This window comes from Mobula hypostoma, chromosome 5 (assembly GCF_963921235.1).
Source record: "Mobula hypostoma chromosome 5, sMobHyp1.1, whole genome shotgun sequence".
Lineage (NCBI taxonomy): Eukaryota > Metazoa > Chordata > Chondrichthyes > Myliobatiformes > Myliobatidae > Mobula > Mobula hypostoma.
Window position 1 is genome coordinate 21,497,507 of NC_086101.1, and position 18,363 is coordinate 21,515,869.

Below are 18,363 nucleotides of genomic sequence, written 5' to 3' on the forward strand. Positions count from 1 at the left end.
AAGATGAGATAGTAAATTGGATTAGACATTGTCTTCATCGGAGAAGTCACAGAGTGGTAGTAGATGGTTGCTCTCTGATTGGAGGACTGTGACTAGTGGAGTGCTGCAGGGAGCAATGCTGGGTCAATGGTCAGCATGATAATGTGGTTAACTAGATCAGCGAATCTGTGGATGACACCGTGATTGAGGGTGTAGTGGACAGTGAGGAAGACTATCAAAGCTTGCATTGGGATCTGGACCAGCTGGGAAAAATAAATTGAAAAATACCAGACGGAACTTAATTCAGACAAGTGAGAGGACCAACCAGGGTAGGTTTTACACCATGAGTGGAAGGGCACTGAGCAGTATGGGAAAACGGAGGGATCAGGCTTGAGAGTGTAGGCACAGGTAGAGAGGGTCATTAAGAAAGCTTTTGGCACATTGGCCTTCATAATTCAAAGTATTGTGTACGGGAGTTGGGATGTTGAAATCGTGTGTTTGTGGGGCCTAGTTTGGAGTATTGTGTGTAGTTTTGGCCACTTACCTACATAAAAGATATAAACAAGGTTGAAAGGGTACAGAGAAAATTTACAAGGATATTTCCAGGACTTGAGGAACTGAGTTATAGGGAAAGGTGGAAAAGGTTAGGACTTTGTTCCATGTAGCATAAAGGATTGAAGGGAGATTTGATAGGAGGTATACAGAATTATGAAGGGTATAGCAGGTTTTTTTTCACTGGTGTTGGGTGACACTAGAACTTGAGGTCATGTGTTAAAGGTGAAAAGTAAAATGTTTAAGGGGAACATGAGGGAAAACCTTTTCAATCAGAGGGTGGCGAGCTGACAGCACAGGTGGTGAAAGGGGATCAGTTTCAACATTAAAGAGAAATTTGGATAGGTACATGGATGGGAAGGAATGGAGGGCTATGATCCCAGTGCAGGTCAATTATTGGTTTGGCAGATTAATGGTTTGGCATGTACTAGATGGGACAAAGGTCCTGTTTCTGTGCTGAAGTATTGTATGACTCTATAAAAGCCCTGTTTGCTGAATGAAATGCTCCATCCACTGATTGAAACTGTACATCCACTATCTGATCGAGTGAGTCCAGTAAATGAAACAGCCAGGCCGCTGAAAAGAAAACATTCCTTCAACTGATTGAAATACACTGTCAAGAAAAGAACTGCTCATGAATCCTGATGAAGGGTCCTGGCCCAATAGGTTGACTGTTCATTTTCCGCCAGAGATGTTACCTAACCTGCTGAGTTCCTCCAGCATTTTGTATGCGTTGCATTGAGAGAACTTCCTTGAATGATCAATGATTGAAATGGCCTGTCCATTGAATAAAACTGTCCTTGTACACACTGTCATACATAATCAAAAACTACACTTTAAATGAGATTTGAGTTTAGTCCGGTGGGCTGCTATGAATAGGGCACTCCATCCACCGAGGGAGCCAAATGAGACTTTACATTGACTGAACCAGAATCAGGTTTCTTATCACTATTTTATATGATTTGATATGGCAGAGTACCAATCAAAGATATAACATTGCTATAAATTACAACATAAATAGTGTACAGAAAATGAGGAATGATATGGTATCATCCGTCCAGGTGACCAAGTATAATGACTCGAAGTGGCGCAGTTACAAAGGAAATGATCAAATACCCCCATTTCAGACCGCTACAGCTGAGAACCTCAACTGCATCTAAGCTGTGTACAATCAGTAACAACGTTTTAGTGCAATGAAATCTATTGCAGCTTAAAACCGATGGAAATAGATCGGAATGTGGCCAGCAGACTGTCCCCTTAATACGGTGGCGGTAACGGGTCGATGTGATGGGCTAATTGTGTGTTTAAAAAACCAAAGTTTTTGACTCCCAATCTTGACTAACTTTTAACAAATTTCACAACATACACCGACGATAATAAACTTGATTCTGACTCTATAAATAGGTCCACAGACTGTTCAGAAAACTGATGGAAGAGGGGAATCAAAATAAGGTTTAATATCACTGACAGATAAATAGACATTTTATTGAACCCAAAGGAAATCATAGTGTCACAGTGCACAGGTGTACAGATATCAGGAGAAGTAAGAAAGAATAAAGTATAATCTACTTCAAACAGTCTACCAGGAGGGGGGGCCATCACTTCCCCTGCTATAGGTTGACTCATTATAGAACCTAATGGCTGAGGGTAAGAATGACCTCATATAGCACTCTTTGGATCAGCACAGTTGTCTTAGTCTATTACTGAAAGTGCTCCTCTGTTCAGCCAAGGTAGCATGCAGAGGGTTAGAAACATTGTCCAGAATTGCCAGGAGGGTTTCTGGAGGGTTCTTTGTTCTACCACAGTCTCCAGTATGTCCATTTTGACTTCTGTAACAGAGCCAGCCTTTCTAATCATTTTATTGAGCCTGTTGGCATCACCCATGTTAGTTCCACTGCCCCAGCACACCATCATATAAAATATTATACTGGTGACAACAGACAGGTAGAACATGTGTAGGAGAGGCCTGCATACTCCAAAGGTCCTCAGTCTTCTCAGGAAGTGGAGGCAACTCTGGCCCTTCTTGTACACAGCCTCTGTGTTGGTGCTCCACTCAAGTCTGTCATCCAGGTGCACCCCCAGGTACTTGTAGGTTCTCACCACATCCACGTCCTCACCATCAATAGTAATAAGGAGCTGAGCAGGCTTAGTCTTCCTAAAGTCCATCACCATCTCCTTTGTCTTACCAACACTGAGCTGCAGATGATTCAGCTTGCACCATTTGACAAAGTCCTCCACCAGAGCCTTGTATTCATCCTCCTGTCCTCCTTTTATACAACCAACTATTGACGAGTCCTCAGAGAATTTCTGTAGATGGCATGACTATAAAATATACAGGTATACAGAGTAAACAGGAAGGGAACGAATGGTGCCCTAGTGCTGCTCATAGCCATGTCTGACATAACACTGAAGCCGAACATGCTGTGGTCTGCCAGTCAGGTAGCCCATTATCCAGGATACAATGGAAGTGCCAACCTGCATGAAATGGAGCTTTTCCCTCAGCAATGAGGGCTGTACTGTATTGGAGGCACTTGAGAAATAAAAAAAACATGATCATCACGGTGCTGCCCTGCTTATCCAAATGGGAGTAGGCTCTGTTCAGCAGGTAGATGACAGCATCATCGACTCCAGTGTGTTCCTGGTAGGCAAACTGCAGTGGATCGAGGGCTGATCTGACCAGGGATCAGAGGCGAGCCAGGACCAGCCTCTGCAGAGCCTTCGTGATGTGTGAGGTCAGGGCCACTGGACGCTGTCATTCAAGCCTTTCAGTTGGTCCTTCTTAGGTACTGGGACCACACATAATGTTTTCAACACAGTCGGGACTCTTTCTAGGCTGAGAGTCAGATTGAAAATGCGCTTGGGAACAACAAACAGCTGCTCAGCACACTCCTTCAGGAATAAATATCACCAAATTTGTTGTCTCGCGGCAGCAGCTCAGTGCAACACACACAAAAGCTATAAATACAATTATATATGTGTGTGTGTGTGTGTGTGTGTGTGTGTGTGTGCGCGCGCGCTCGCGCGCGCGCGCTAAGTAAGGAGTGCAAAAAGAGTGAGGTAGTGTTCAAATTGTCCGGTCAGAAATCCCATGGCAGAATGGAAAAAACAGTTCCTAAAACATTGACTCTGCGTCTTCACGCTTATGTACCTCCTCCCGGATGGAAGCAATGAGAAGAGAGGTGACTGGGTTACTTAACGATGGATGCCGACTTTTTGAGGCATCGGGTTTTGAAGATGTCCTCGATGCAGGAGCTGGCTGAGTTCAGGAAGAAACTGTTTCTGAATCACTGAATGCAACAAGACGTCGATGATTAAAACATTAGGGCTGTCATGATCAATATTAATTAGTCAAATGATAAAAGGCATGAATGACGTCAGTCCATCAAATATATAAAACAAGACTCTGAGACGTAAGAGATTCTGCAGATGCTGGGTATCTTAAGTAACACTCACACACAAAAAAAAAAACCAGGTCAAGCTGCATCTGTGGAGGGAAATAAACAGCTATGTTTCCGAATGAGACACTTAGGACATGAAAATCTCCGTCCTCTCAGGGAATCGCTGTTTTAGAATGAACCGAACTTTATATCCACTATTTACAACAAAAATGATAGAATGAAATATTGTCTACCATAATATTCTGTTATGAATGAAACACTCTGTGAACTCAGAGAAACCTCGTGCCAAATTAATCGGTCCTTTCCATGAATGAAACATTGATTAAACGCTTCGTCCTCTGAATAAACGCGCTGTCCGCTGCAGGAAACAGTTTGTTCACCCTTTGAACACCACGAAATGCTGATGGGATAAAAGATTCCATCTGGCAAGAAAAAAACGCTATCCTCTGAAGGAAAGGCAAAAAACACTGAATTGTCGCATCTATGGAATGAATTGTTGTATCCTCCGAACGAATCGCTCTGACAGTTCAATGTATCGATAAATGTTCAATGAAACGTTCCCCTCCCCACGGTATGTATTGTTCCCTTACTGAATGAATCGCTCCGTCCTCTGAAAGAAACATCCCGTCCACCGATTACACACTCCATCCACTCAGTGAAACCCTCCATCCACCGATTACACACTCCATCCACTCAGTGAGACCCTCCATCCACCGATTACACACTCCATCCACTCAGTGAAACCCTCCATCCACCGATTACACACTCCATCCACTCAACGAGACCCTCCATCCACCGATTACACACTCCATCCACTCAGTGAAACCCTCCATCCACCGATTACGCACTCCATCCACTCAGCGAGACCCTCCATCCACTGATTACACACTCCATCCACTCAGTGAAACCCTCCATCCACCGATTACGCACTCCATCCACTCAGCGAGACCCTCCATCCACCGATTACGCACTCCATCCACTCAGCGAGACCCTCCATCCACCGATTACGCACTCCATCCACTCAGTGAAACCCTCCATCCACCGATTACACACTCCATCCACTCAGCGAGACCCTCCATCCACCGATTACACACTCCATCCACTCAGTGAAACCCTCCATCCACCGATTATACACTCCATCCACTCAGTGAAACCCTCCATCCACCGATTACACACTCCATCCACTCAGTGAAACCCTCCATCCACTGATTATACACTCCATCCACTCAGTGAAACCCTCCATCCACCGATTACACACTCCATCCACTCAGTGAAACCCTCCATCCACCGATTACACACTCCATCCACTCAGTGAAACCCTCCATCCACCGATTACACACTCCATCCACTCAGTGAAACCCCCCATCCACCGATTACACACTCCATCCACTCAGTGAAACCCTCCATCCACCGATTACACACTCCATCCACTCAGTGAAACCCTCCATCCACCGATTACACACTCCATCCACTCAGTGAAACCCTCCATCCACCGATTACACACTCCATCCACTCAGTGAAACCCTCCATCCACCGATTACACACTCCATCCACTCATTACACACTCCATCCACTCAGTGAAACCCTCCATCCACCGATTACACACTCCATCCACTCAGTGAAACCCTCCATCCACCGATTACACACTCCATCCACTCAGTGAAACCCTCCATCCACCGATTACACACTCCATCCACTCAGTGAAACCCTCCATCCACCGATTACACACTCCATCCACTCAGTGAAACCCTCCATCCACCGATTACACACTCCATCCACTCAGTGAAACCCTCCATCCACCGATTACACACTCCATCCACTCAGTGAAACCCTCCATCCACCGATTACACACTCCATCCACTCAGTGAAACCCTCCATCCACCGATTACACACTCCATCCACTCAGTGAAACCCTCCATCCACCGATTACACACTCCATCCACTCAGTGAAACCCTCCATCCACCGATTACACACTCCATCCACTCAGTGAAACCCTCCATCCGCCGATTACACACTCCATCCACTCAGTGAAACCCTCCATCCACTGATTACACACTCCATCCACTCAGTGAAACCCTCCATCCACCGATTACACGCTTGGTCCACTCAGTGAAACCCTCTGTTCACTGATTAAGAACTCTCCCCACGGAATGAAGTTTCCCTTCTATAACTTTCCCTGATTAAACCTACACCATTAGATTAAAAAAATCAAGTGCTGGATTGTGCAAGGACCATCTGTTTAAACAGACAACCATGTGATTAAACACACACACCCTCTGCACTGAACACACTCACTGGATTAAATAAACATGTATTACCTCTACAAGCTTACACACACATTGCTTTGAGCACACATAGAGTAGATGTGACAATTGCCTCTGACCTGAAAATAAATCTGTATTTCTTCCTGCATCTTTGATGACTAGCCTGTTGTTTCTAAAATTTCATTTCTACTTCAGGCTGCCTGCATCTGCAGTGTCCTATCTGGATGTATCACCGCTTGATTTGACTACTGCTCCGCCGATGACCACACAAAACGGCGGAGAGTTGTGGACACAGCTCAGCACATCACAAAAACTGGCCTCCCCTCCAGAGGGTCTGCCTATTGCTCAGTTTGCCCTAGTAATGCAGCCAGCATAATCAAAGACCCCACTCACTCCGGCCACTCCCACTCCAACCTCCCATTCGGTAAGATAGAAAAGCCCAAAGACACATGCCACCAGGCTCCAGAGCAACTTTTACCACAACACGATTGAAAGGACAGCTAATGAATTAATATCAATCCTTGACCTCATAGTATAACTTGTCACGACATTGAATCTTGTTGCCTGCCTTCACTGCACTTTCTCTTCAGCTGAAACACTTCATTCTGCATTCTGTTATTTCTGTCCTTGTACTTCCTCTACATACTCTTGAAATGAAATGACCCGTATTGATGACATGCTGTACAACGAGGTTCACTGCAGCTTGGTACATGTGAAAATAATATGTCACTTCACCAATTTATATCTACATTAAAAACAAATAAACTGGATAAAACTCAGGCCCACAGGATATAATGGCCATAACTCCAATAATTGCTGATTCTAGCGATTGGATTCTTACAGCCAACCCCTCTCCCCACTCTTTCTGACACCCAGCTCATGTACCTTGCCACCCACAAACCCTGGCACTAAGTATCAGCAAGGCCAAATAACTAATTGTAACTTCAGGAATGGGAAGTCAGCAGGGCATACACAGTCCTCCTTGAGGGGCCAATGGTCAGCAGGTTCAAGTTCCTTGGCATTAACATCTCAGAGGAGCTATCATATCGCATGACATATTGACGCAATCATGAAAAACGTTGCCAATGGCTATACTGCTGTAGGAGTTTAAGGAGATTTGGTATGTCGCCAAAGACTCTTGCAAATATCAGCAGATGCATTGTGGAGAGCATTCTAACTGGTTAGATTACAGCCTGATTCGGAAGTATCAATGGACAGGATTGTAAGAGGATAGGTAGATAGATAGATAGATAGATAGACATACTTTATTGATCCCGAGGGAAATTGGGTTTCGTTACATTTGCACCAACCAAGAATAGAATATAAATATAGCAATATAAAACCATAAATAATTAAATAATAATATGTAAATTATGTCAGATGGAAATAAGTCCAGGACCAGCCTATTGGCTCAGAATGTCTGACCCTCCAAGAGAGGAGTTATAAAGTTTGATGGCCACAGGCAGGAATGACTTCCTATGATGCTCAGTGTTGCATCTCGGTGGAATGAATCTCTGGCTGAATGTACTCCTGTGCCCAACCAGTACATTATGTAATGGATGGGAGACACTGTCCAAGATGGCATGCAACTTGGACAGCATCCTCTTTTCAGAACCACCGTCAGAGAGTCCAGTTCCATCCCCACAACACTACTGGCCTTACGAATGAGTTTGTTGATTCTGTTGGTGTCTGCTACCCTCAGCCTGCTGCCCCAGCACACAACAGCAAACATGATCGCACTGGCCACCACAGACTTGTAGAACATCCTCAGCATCGTCCGGCAGATGTTAAAGGACCTCAGTCTCCTCAGGAAATAGAGACGGCTCTGACCCTTCTTGTAGACAGCCTCAGTGTTCTTTGACCAGTCCAGTTTATTGTCAATTCGTATCCCCAGGTATTTGTAATCCTCCACCACGTCCACACTGACCCCCTGGATGGAAACAGAGGTCACCGGTACCTTAGCTCTCCTCAGGTCTACCACTAGCTCCTCAGTCTTTTTCACATTAAGCTGCAGATAATTCTACTCACACCATGTGACAAAGTTTCCCACCGTAGCCCTGTACTCAGCCTTATCTTCCCTGCTGATGCATCCAACCATGGCAGAGTCATCAGAAAACTGATGCAGAGGGCTGTAGACTTAGTGAGCTCCATCATGGACACATACCTCCGCACCACTGAGGAGATCTTCAAAGGGTATTGCTTGCAGGCACCATTCCATCTGAAGGTCGGCACAACTCGTGGGCCAAAGGGCCTATACTGTGGTGTACTGTTCTATGTCCTATGTCATTTGCTGGTTGATGAGACCATTCTGGAAAGCACTGATGGGACAGGCGGCTGGGTTGTCTGTGAGCTGGCCCTACCCTTCCACTGCTGACATGGGTCTCCACATCTCCCAGTGTCTGAGCCCCGAATGCTGCTTCTCCACTTTGACAGCTCGTGAGCCAGAGGTGCCCAGGACTCAGCGGGACAGCTGTGCTTCTGCCAGGAGACCTTGAGGTGTGGAGGAAAGTAGGCAGCAGGGTGGGGCCGAGATCAAGATCAGATTGATCACGAGTTTATTGACTGGTGAAGCACTCTCCTTCTGCTGCTTAAGAAGGACTCTGTGTTTCTGATGTACATAATCAGAATCAGGTTTATCATCACTCCCTTACATGTTGTGAGATTTGTTGTTTTGTGGCAACAGTACAGTGCAAGGACACAAAATTACCATCAATTACTAAATAAATAGAGCATCAAAAGGAATAATGAGTAGTTCAACGGGAGGGGGGCAAAAGAGGTGGGGGAGTGGCATTGCTAATCAGGGATAGTATCACAGCTGCAGAAAAGGAGGAAGTCATGGAGGGATTGTCTACTGAGTCACTGTGAGTGGAAGTCAGAAACAGGAAAGGGGCAATAAACCTACTGGGTGTCTTTATAGACCTCTCCCCCCAATAGTAACAGAGACATTGAGGAGAAGATAAGGAGACAGATTCAGGAATGGTGCCATAATAATAGGGTTATAGTGATGGGTGATTTTAACTTTCCTAATATTGATTGGCATCTCTTTAGAGCAAGGGGTTTAGATGGGGTAGAGTTTGTTAGGTGTGTTCAGGAAGGTTTCCTGACACAATATGTAGATAAGTCAACAAAAGGAGAGGCTGTTCTTGATCTGGTATTGGGAAATTAACCTGGTCAGGTGTCAGATCTTTCGGTGGGAGAGCAATAATTGGAGGTAGTGATCACAACTCTGTCTCCTTTGCCGTGGCACTGAAGAGGAATAGGAGCAGGCAATTTGGGAAAACATTTAATTTGGGTAGGGGGAAATATGATGCTATTAGGAAGGAACTTGGGAAAATAAATTGGGAGCAGACATACCATACCCAGGAGCAGCCTGGAATTGGGCACGTCTGAGGAAGTCTCTTAAGTCAGCAAGTCCAGAGGTCAGACCCCTGATGTTTGAGAACCTGTGAGTCAGGAGCTCGGGCCAATGACTGGAGGTCGAAGGCCCAGACATGGCCTGTACTGGTGCAGGAGGCCCAACTACTTATGTGTGTGTGAGAGAGGAAGGGACTTGTTTTGCTGTTGTTGTTTCATTTCCTGCTTTTGTTGCTTATTGCATGTTGACTGTATGTTGCTCCGTCGTGTTGGCACTGGAAAGTGCGGTGAACCTTGTAGGCTGCCCCCAGCACATAGAGTTATAGAGCCACAGAGTTATAGAGAAACACGGCCTTTGGTCTATCCAGTCCATGTCAACACCATTTAAACTGCCTACTCCCATTGACCTGCAATGGGACCAGAGCCCTCCATATCCCTACTATCCATGTACCTATCCAAACTTCTCTTAAACGTTGAAATTGAGCTTGCATGCATCACTTGTACTGGCAACTCATTCCACACTCTGAGTGAAGAAGCTTCCCCTCATGTTCCTCTTCTCATCTTTCACCCTTATCCCATGAGTTCTGGTTGTAGTCCCACCAACCTCTGTGGAAAAACCTTGTTTGCATTTACCCTTTCTATACTCCCCCATACTTTTGTATACCTCTATCAAATCTCCTCTCAATCTTCTATGGTCTAAAGGATACAGTTCTAACATAGTCAATCTTTCATTATAATGCAGATCCTCCAGAACCAGCAACATCCTTGTAAATTTTCTCTGTACTCTTTCAACTTCTTTTGTACCTTGCCTGTAGGTAGGTGAACAAAACTGTACACAATACTCCAAATTAGGCCTCACCAACATCTTATACAACTTCAACATAATATCCAATCTTCTGTACTCAATACGTTGATTTATGAAGGTCAATGTGCCAAAAGCTTTCTTTACAACCCTATCTACCCATGACACAACATTCAATGAATTATGGGCCTGTATTCCCAGATCCCTTTGTTCTACCACACTCCTCTGTGCTCTACTATTCTCTGTGTAAGACCTACCCTGGCTGGTCCTACCAAAGTGCAAAACCTCACACTTGTCTGCATTAAATTCCATCTGCCATTTTCAGCAAAATTTTCCAGTTAATGCAGATCCCTCTGCAAGCCATGATAGCCTTCCTCACTGACCACTACACCCCCAATATTGGTGTCATCCACAAATTTGCTGATCCATTAACCACATTATCATCCATAACATTGATGTAGATGGACCCAGCACCGATCCCTGTGGCACATCACAAATCACGGGCCTCCAGTCAAACAGGCAACCCTCTACTGCCCCTGTCTTCTTCCACAAAGCCAAAATCTAATCGAATTTACTACTTCATCCTGAATGTTGAGTGTTCGAACCTTCTTGATCAGTCTCTCATGTGGGACCTTGCCAAATGCCTTCCTAAAGTACATGTAGACATTCTCTGCCTTGCCTTCATCCACTTTCCTGGTAACTTTCTTGAAAAACTCCATAAGATTGGTTAGATATCACCTACCATGCACAAAGCCATGCTGCCTATCCTTAATCAGTCCATGTCCACTTATATATCTGGTCCCTTAGAATACCTCCAATAAATTTCCCACAACTGATGTCAGACTCACCTGCCTATAATTTTTTGGTTTCTGTTTAGAGCCTTTTTTAAACAGTGGTACAACATTGGCTATGCTCCAGTTCTCTGGTACCTCTCCTGTCACTAAGGATGTTTAAAATATCTCTGCTAGAGCCCCAGCAATTTCTGCACTTGCCTCCGTAGGGTTTGAGGGAAAATTTTGTTCGGCCCTGGGGATTTAGCCACTCTGATTTGTCTCAGGGTAGTAAACACCTCATCCTCTGTAATCTGTATAGGGTCTATGAAGTTGATGCTGCTTTGCTTCACTTCTATAGACTCTCTATCTGTATCTCTGAATACAGATGCAAAGAATGCATTTACGATCTCCTTGATTTGTTTTGGCTCCACAAATGGATTACCACTCTGGCCTTAAGAGGACCAACTTTGTCCTTTGCAATCCTTTTACTTTTAACATATCTGCAGGATCCCTCAGGATTCTCCTTCACCTTGTCTGCTAGAGCACCTTCATGCCTTTTTTTGCCTTCCTGATTTTTTTCTTTAAGTGCTCTCTTGCATGTTTTGGTCTCCACAAGCACCTCATTTTTTCCTACTTGCCTGTTACTGCCATGCATCTCCTTTTCTCTCTTAACTAGGGCCTCAATACATCTTGAACACCAAAATCCAAGATTCCTTATTCTCGATATCTTTACCTTTTACTCTGACAAGCACAGACAAGCTTTGTACTCTCAAAATTACATTTTTGAAGGCCTCCCACCTATCTTTTTGCATATTTACTTTGAAATTAATGGCATTGTGGCCACTGGGTGCAAAATGTTCCCCTACACAAACTTCTGGAACCTGTCTTGTCTCATTCCCTAATAGCAGATCCAGTATTATATGCTCTTTCATTGGGACTTCTACGTTCTGATGAAGGAAATGTTCCTCAACACATTTGACAAACTATCCCATCTAGTCCTTTTACAGTATGGGATTCCCAGTCAATACGTGAAAATTTAAATAACCTACTATAACAACCTTATGTTTCTTGCAAAAGTCTACAATCTCTTTACAACTTTGCTCCTCTAAATCCCTCGGACTGTTGGGCTGTCAATAAAGTAGCCCCATAAACGTGGTTATACATTTCTTATTTCTCATTTCCACCCATAACGCCTCACTAGTCCAATTCTCTGGTCTGTCCTGATGGAGAACTGCTGTGACGTTTCCCCTGACTAGTTACGCCACCCCTCCCTCTTTACTCCCTCCCACTCTGTCACATCTAAAACAATGGAACCCTGGAATATTGAGCTGCCAGTCCAGCCCCTCCTGCAACCAAGTCTCACTAATGGTTACAGTGTCATAATTCCAGGTGTTGATCTATGCCCTTGAGATATGTACAGCTCAGGACATTAGCCGCACCATGCTCAACCTTTTGGTTCCTAACTTTGTCTGAGATTTCACTAACTTCTGCCTCCACAATCTCTTCACTATCTGTTCTGGCACTCTGGTTCCCATCCTTAGTTTAAACCCTGCAGTGCAACCTTAGAATAAACCCCATAGTGCAACACTAACAAACCTTCCCACCAGGATATTAGTCCCCCTCCAGTTCAGGTGCAAACCATCCCTTCTGTACAGGTCCTACCTTTCCTGAAAGGGAGTCGAATGATCAAAAAATCTTATGCCCTCCCTCCTACACAAACTCCTTCAAAATGTATTAAACTATATAATCTTCCTAGTTCTGGCCTCACTTGCATGTGGCACAAGTAGCAATCCTGAGATCACAACCCTGGAGGTCCTGCCCTTTAACTTGGCACCTAACTCCCTGTGCAGAACCTCATCACTCATCCTACCTATGTCATTAGTACCCACAGGGACCATGACCTCTGGCTGTTCATTCCCACTTAAGAATGCGGAGGACTTGATCCGAGATGTCCTGGACCCTGGCACCCGAGAAGCCACATGCCATCTGGGAATGTTGTTTTAACCCACAGAACCTCTTTTCCTTTCCCTTCACTAATGAAGCCCCTATCCCCATAGCACGCCTCCTCTCACCATTTCCTTTTTGAGTCACAGTGCCAGACTCAACTACTGTGACTTTTCTCTGTTAGGTCATCCCCCCTTATCAGTATCTAAAGTGGTGTACCTGTTGTTGAGAGAGATGGTCACAGGGGTACTCTGCACTGGCTGTTTAACCCCTTTCCCCTTCCTGACCGTCACCCAATTTCCTGTGTCCTGCGCCTTGGGTATAACTACTCCTCTATACGTCCTATCTATCACACCCTCAACCTTACAAATGATCTGGAGTTCATCCAGTTCCAGGTCCATCTCCTTAACATGGATTGTTAGAAACTGTAGCCGGATGCACTTCTCACACGTGTGGTCATCAGGGACACTGGAGGTCTCCCTGCCTTCCTACATCCTGCAAGAGGACCCTTACCTTGTGTTGGTTATTAACGCAAACAATGCATTTCACTGTCTATTTTGATGTACATGCGATAATTAATTTAATGGAATCTCACTTTATTTAATTTAATCTAATCTAATCTCTACTACCCAGCTCACTCATACGTCTAATCTTGGGGCACATAGTGGGGTTTGGGCGGGGTGTGGCTGCTTTGAAGGAGAATGTTTGGGCTGAAAAGCTTGCTTCTGTACTGTAAACTCAACACAACACCCTGAGGAACAGGACTGGTCCCTCACCTCATCTTTCTCCTCGTATATTCACTCTTTCCCTTATTTTTCTGTCTCCCTCCTTTCCTCTCTCTCCTCTCCATCGAACCACCACATCATCCCTCACTCCAAAGCTTTCCTGGTTTCCCTGCTGCCCTGAGCTTTAAATTATCAGCTATTGATGAGACAATTCTTCCCCCGTGGATTACACATCACTGAGACGGTGGCCACCATTGACCACCTAGTTACCTTTGTCCCACCTTGTCCTCTCCACAGTCACATTCATTTCTAGGAGTGAAAATCACCAATGGTTTCTCCTGGTCCAACCTTGTAGATGCAATGGCCAAGTAACCTCACTCCCTCAGGAGGCTAAATAAACTTGGCACAGCCCTGTTGGTCCTCACCAATTTTTATTGATGCATCATGGAAATCATCCAGAACAGATGCATCTTGATTTGATATGGCAACTGCCCTGCCCAGGACTTCAAGTAATTGAAGAATTATGAACACAGATCAGCAAATCACGAAAACCAGCCTCCTCTCCACGGACACTGTCCATACTTCTCACTGCCTCAGCAGAGCATCCAGCACAATCAAGCACCCCCCCCCCCCCGCCCCCTGGTCATTCTCTCTTCCATTGGGAAGAAACAAAAGTTGAAAGCGGGCTAAAGAACAGCTTGTATCCCTCTGTTGAACAGTTGAACAGTCCCCTAGAATGATAAGATGCACTCGACCTCACAATCTATCTTGTTATGATCTTATACTTCATTGTTTCCATGCGCTGCACTTTCTCTGTAGCTGTTACACTTCATTCTGCATTCTGTTATTGTTTTACCTTGTTCTACCTTGATGCACTGTGTGATGATTCGATCTGTATGAACAGCATGCAGGACAAGCCTTTCAATGAACCTCAGTACGTGTGACAATAATAAAGCAATTCCTATTCCAGTTCCCATTAACCTCTCCATATGGGAGCAAGATGAAAACACATTGTTCTCTTACCCTCTGTGAGTTGCATTCTTTGTTCATTCTGCATCAGACCTCACAGAAACTGGGCCTTCGGCCCACCAATCTATGCTGGTCATCTTGCACCCACTTACACTAACCCCATTGCATTTCCCCTCCATCCACACCACCTTCTCCCCATCCAAGTTTCCACCATTCACCCACTGCAATTGGAATGAACCTATCAATGGTGTGCACTTCCTCATGGGGACCACCATCACCCAGACCAATTGCTCTAATTCGCAGAGCAGGGGAATCCCACCAATCCACCACTCCAACAGTCATCTATAATAAAAACAGGACATGCTGGAGACACAGGGGTGGTCAGGCAGCATCTACAGAGGGAGGAATAGGGTCAGCATTTCAGGAGGGAGACCTTCCCCAGAACTGTTCAGGACAGAAGTACTTGAGGGAAACCTGAGGGCGAGCTTCTTCACTCTGATGGTGATGTGAGTGTGGAACGAGATGCCAGCGGAAGTGGTGGATGAAGGTTCAATTTCAACACCTAAGAGAAGTTTGAATAGGTACATGGATGTGAGGGGTAGGAAGGGCTAAGGTCTGGCTGTGAGTTAATGGAACTGGGTAGAATAACAGTTCAACACAGAACTTTTTCTTTGTTGTAGCACTCTAAGAGAAACAGTGGGAGTGGGACAAACAGTACTCAAGCAGGGTGGGTCCTTCCTGATGTTACTGGCCCTTTTCCAGCAGCTTTCTGTCTGTCCTTGATGGTGGGTAGGCTGGGGCCATTGAAGCACGGGGCAGTTTTGACTACCCATTGTGGAGCCTTCATGTCCGTCTGATAAGGTGGCAGAAAAGAAATGATTGTGGAAGTTAGACGCACAGGAGCACAGTACACAGGAGGACAGGGTGACAGATTGCACTTCTCAGACTGTGTTACATATTGCTGACAACAGGGCTCTGTAACTTGCCCAGGAGGCCAGACTGCAGAAAGGAGTGAGGCCAGTAACATGATCAGGCAGTATCTGCCCATCTATTCACCTGCCTGCCCCGGAGCCCTTCCCCTCTTCCCAACTTCCCTTTCTCCATCCAACTCTCCAACTGCTTATATTTTTGCCACCTTCTCAATCGTGTGCCTGCCTCCAAACCTGTCTGCCCACCCAATAACAACATCTACTGTACAAAGGGAAACACCCATAATACAACAGCATGTCGCAAGATGACTGTTAGCAATCAAAATTAACGCAGTGGATTCCTTTGGGGTGACACAGTAGCATGCTGGTTAGCATAACGCTACAGTAGCGCCGGTGACCCGGCTTCAATTCCTTCTGCTGTCTGTAGGAAGGTTGCACGTTCTCCCGATGTCCATATGGGTTCCCTGCGGTTGCTCCAGTTTCCTCCCACATCCAAGGACGTACGGGTTAGTAGACTCATTGACCCCACGGTCACAAATTGAAAGGAGTTAAGGAGCCAGTGCAGAGTGCCCTTGTGGCCATCCCTCTCAACAACAGGTATATTATTTTGGACACTGCTGGGGACGGGGTGTGGGAAGATGACCTATCAGAGGAAAGTCACAGTGGTCAAGTCTGCCAGAGTCTGCCTCTTTGATTCAGAAAGTTACAGAGGAGAAGAGGAACACTGTGGTGGTAGGGGATTCATCAGCTGCGGGAATGGACACGAGGTCCTGTGGGCAAGAACGAGATTCCTGGATGGTATGTTGCTTCCTGAATGTCAGGCTCCGGGATATCTCGGATCGAGTCCTCAGCATTCTTCAGAGGGAGGGTGAATAGCCAGAAATCAGGTCCATGTAGGTATTAATAACATGGGTAGGACAAGTGAGGAGGTTCTACTTAGGGAGTTCATGGAATTAAGTGCTAAGTTAAAGGGCAAGACCTCTATGGTTACCATCTCAGGACTGCTACCTTTGCCACGTGCTAGTGAGGCTAGAACTAGGAAGATTATGCAGTTTAATATATGACTAAGCAAGCTGGTGCAGGAGGGAGGTCATAAGATTTTTGGATCATTGGGCTCTCTTTCAAGGAAGTTGGGACCTGTACAGAAGAGACAGTTTGCACTTGAATTGGAGGGGGACTAATATCCTGGCAGAAATGTTTGTTAATGCTGCACGGTGGGGTTTAAACTAAAGTTGCAGGGGAATGGGAACCAGACTGCCAGAACAGATAGTGGAGAGATTGTCAGGGCAGATGTTGGTAAGATCTTAGACAAAGTTAGGAATCAGAAGTTTGAGCATGGTGCGACTAGTGTCCTGAGCTGCTTATATTTCAATGTAGAAGTATCGTAGGAAAGGTAGATGATAGTGGTGAAGATGATGTGGTTGGTTTCCAAACAGAGGCAATGTGTAGTGAGTTGTTGATAGGGCAAAATTGCAGTCAAAAGGATGACTAGCAATGCAAAAGTGGACAAAATCAAAAGGGTGAATACAGGACTGAAGATGTTGCATCTGAACGTGTGCGGTATATGGAATAATAAGGTAGATGAACTTGTGCATTTGTAGATTGGCAGGTACTGTGTGATTTTGTAGGCATCACTGAATCATAGCTGAATGATTATATCTGGGACCTTAATATCCAAGGATACACACTGTATCAAAAGGATAGGCAGGAAGGCAAAGAGGGTGGCGTTGTTCTGTTGGTAAAAAATGAAATCAAATCATTAGAAAGAGGTGACACAGGGTCAGAAGGTGTTGAATCATCACATATAGAGTTAAGGAAATGCAGGGGTTAAAAGGCCCTGATAGGAGTTGTATACAGACCCCCAAACAGTAGTAAGAATGTGGCCTACAAATTACAACAGCAGATAGAGAATGCATGCCAAAAGGGCAATGTTACAATCATCATGGGGTCGTCAATATGCAGGTTGATTGGAAAAATCAGGTCGGTGCTGAATTACAAGGGGGGGAATTCCTAGAGTGCCTATGAGATGGCATTTTAGAGCAGCTTGTGGTTGAGTCCACCAGAGGATCACCCATTCTGGATTGGGTGTTGTGCAATGAACCAGAATTTATTGGAGAACCTGAGGTAACAGAGGGGCAAGTAATCATAATATGATCGAATTCACCCTGAAATTTGAGAAGGAGAAACTAAAGTCAGATGCATTAGTATTACAATGGAGTAAAGAGAGTTACAGAGGCATGAGAGAGGATTTGGCCAGAATTAATGGGGGAAAAAAAAACACTCTCAAAGATGACAGCAGAGCAGCAATGGTTGGAATTTCTGGAAGCAATTCGGAAGGCACAGGTTATATACATCCCAAAGAGGAAGAGGTATTCCAAAGGAAAGATGACACAACTGTGGCTAACAAGAGAAGTCAAAGTCAATATAAAAGCCAAAGGAAGTGTATATAGTAGAGTAAAAATTAATGGGAAGTTAGAGGATTGGGTAGCTTTTAAAAACCAACAGAAGGCAACTTTCATTAAGAAGAAAAAGATGGAATATGAAAGTAAGCTATCCAATCATATTAAAGAGGATACCAAACTTTTCTTCAGATACATAAGGTGTAAAAGAGAGGGGACAGTGGATAGCAGATCGCTGAAAAATGATGCTGATGGGGGACAAGGAAACAGAGTA

The 18,363-nt window shown here is 45.0% G+C and overlaps 1 protein-coding gene across 1 annotated transcript in view; it reads right to left on the bottom strand.

Annotated features, from left to right (window-relative positions):
- The window catches only part of LOC134346662 (neurogenic locus notch homolog protein 1-like), a 105,861-nt gene that overhangs the window by 77,300 nt on the left and 10,198 nt on the right, over positions 1-18,363 (bottom strand). The gene's annotated exons all lie outside the window — the stretch shown is intronic.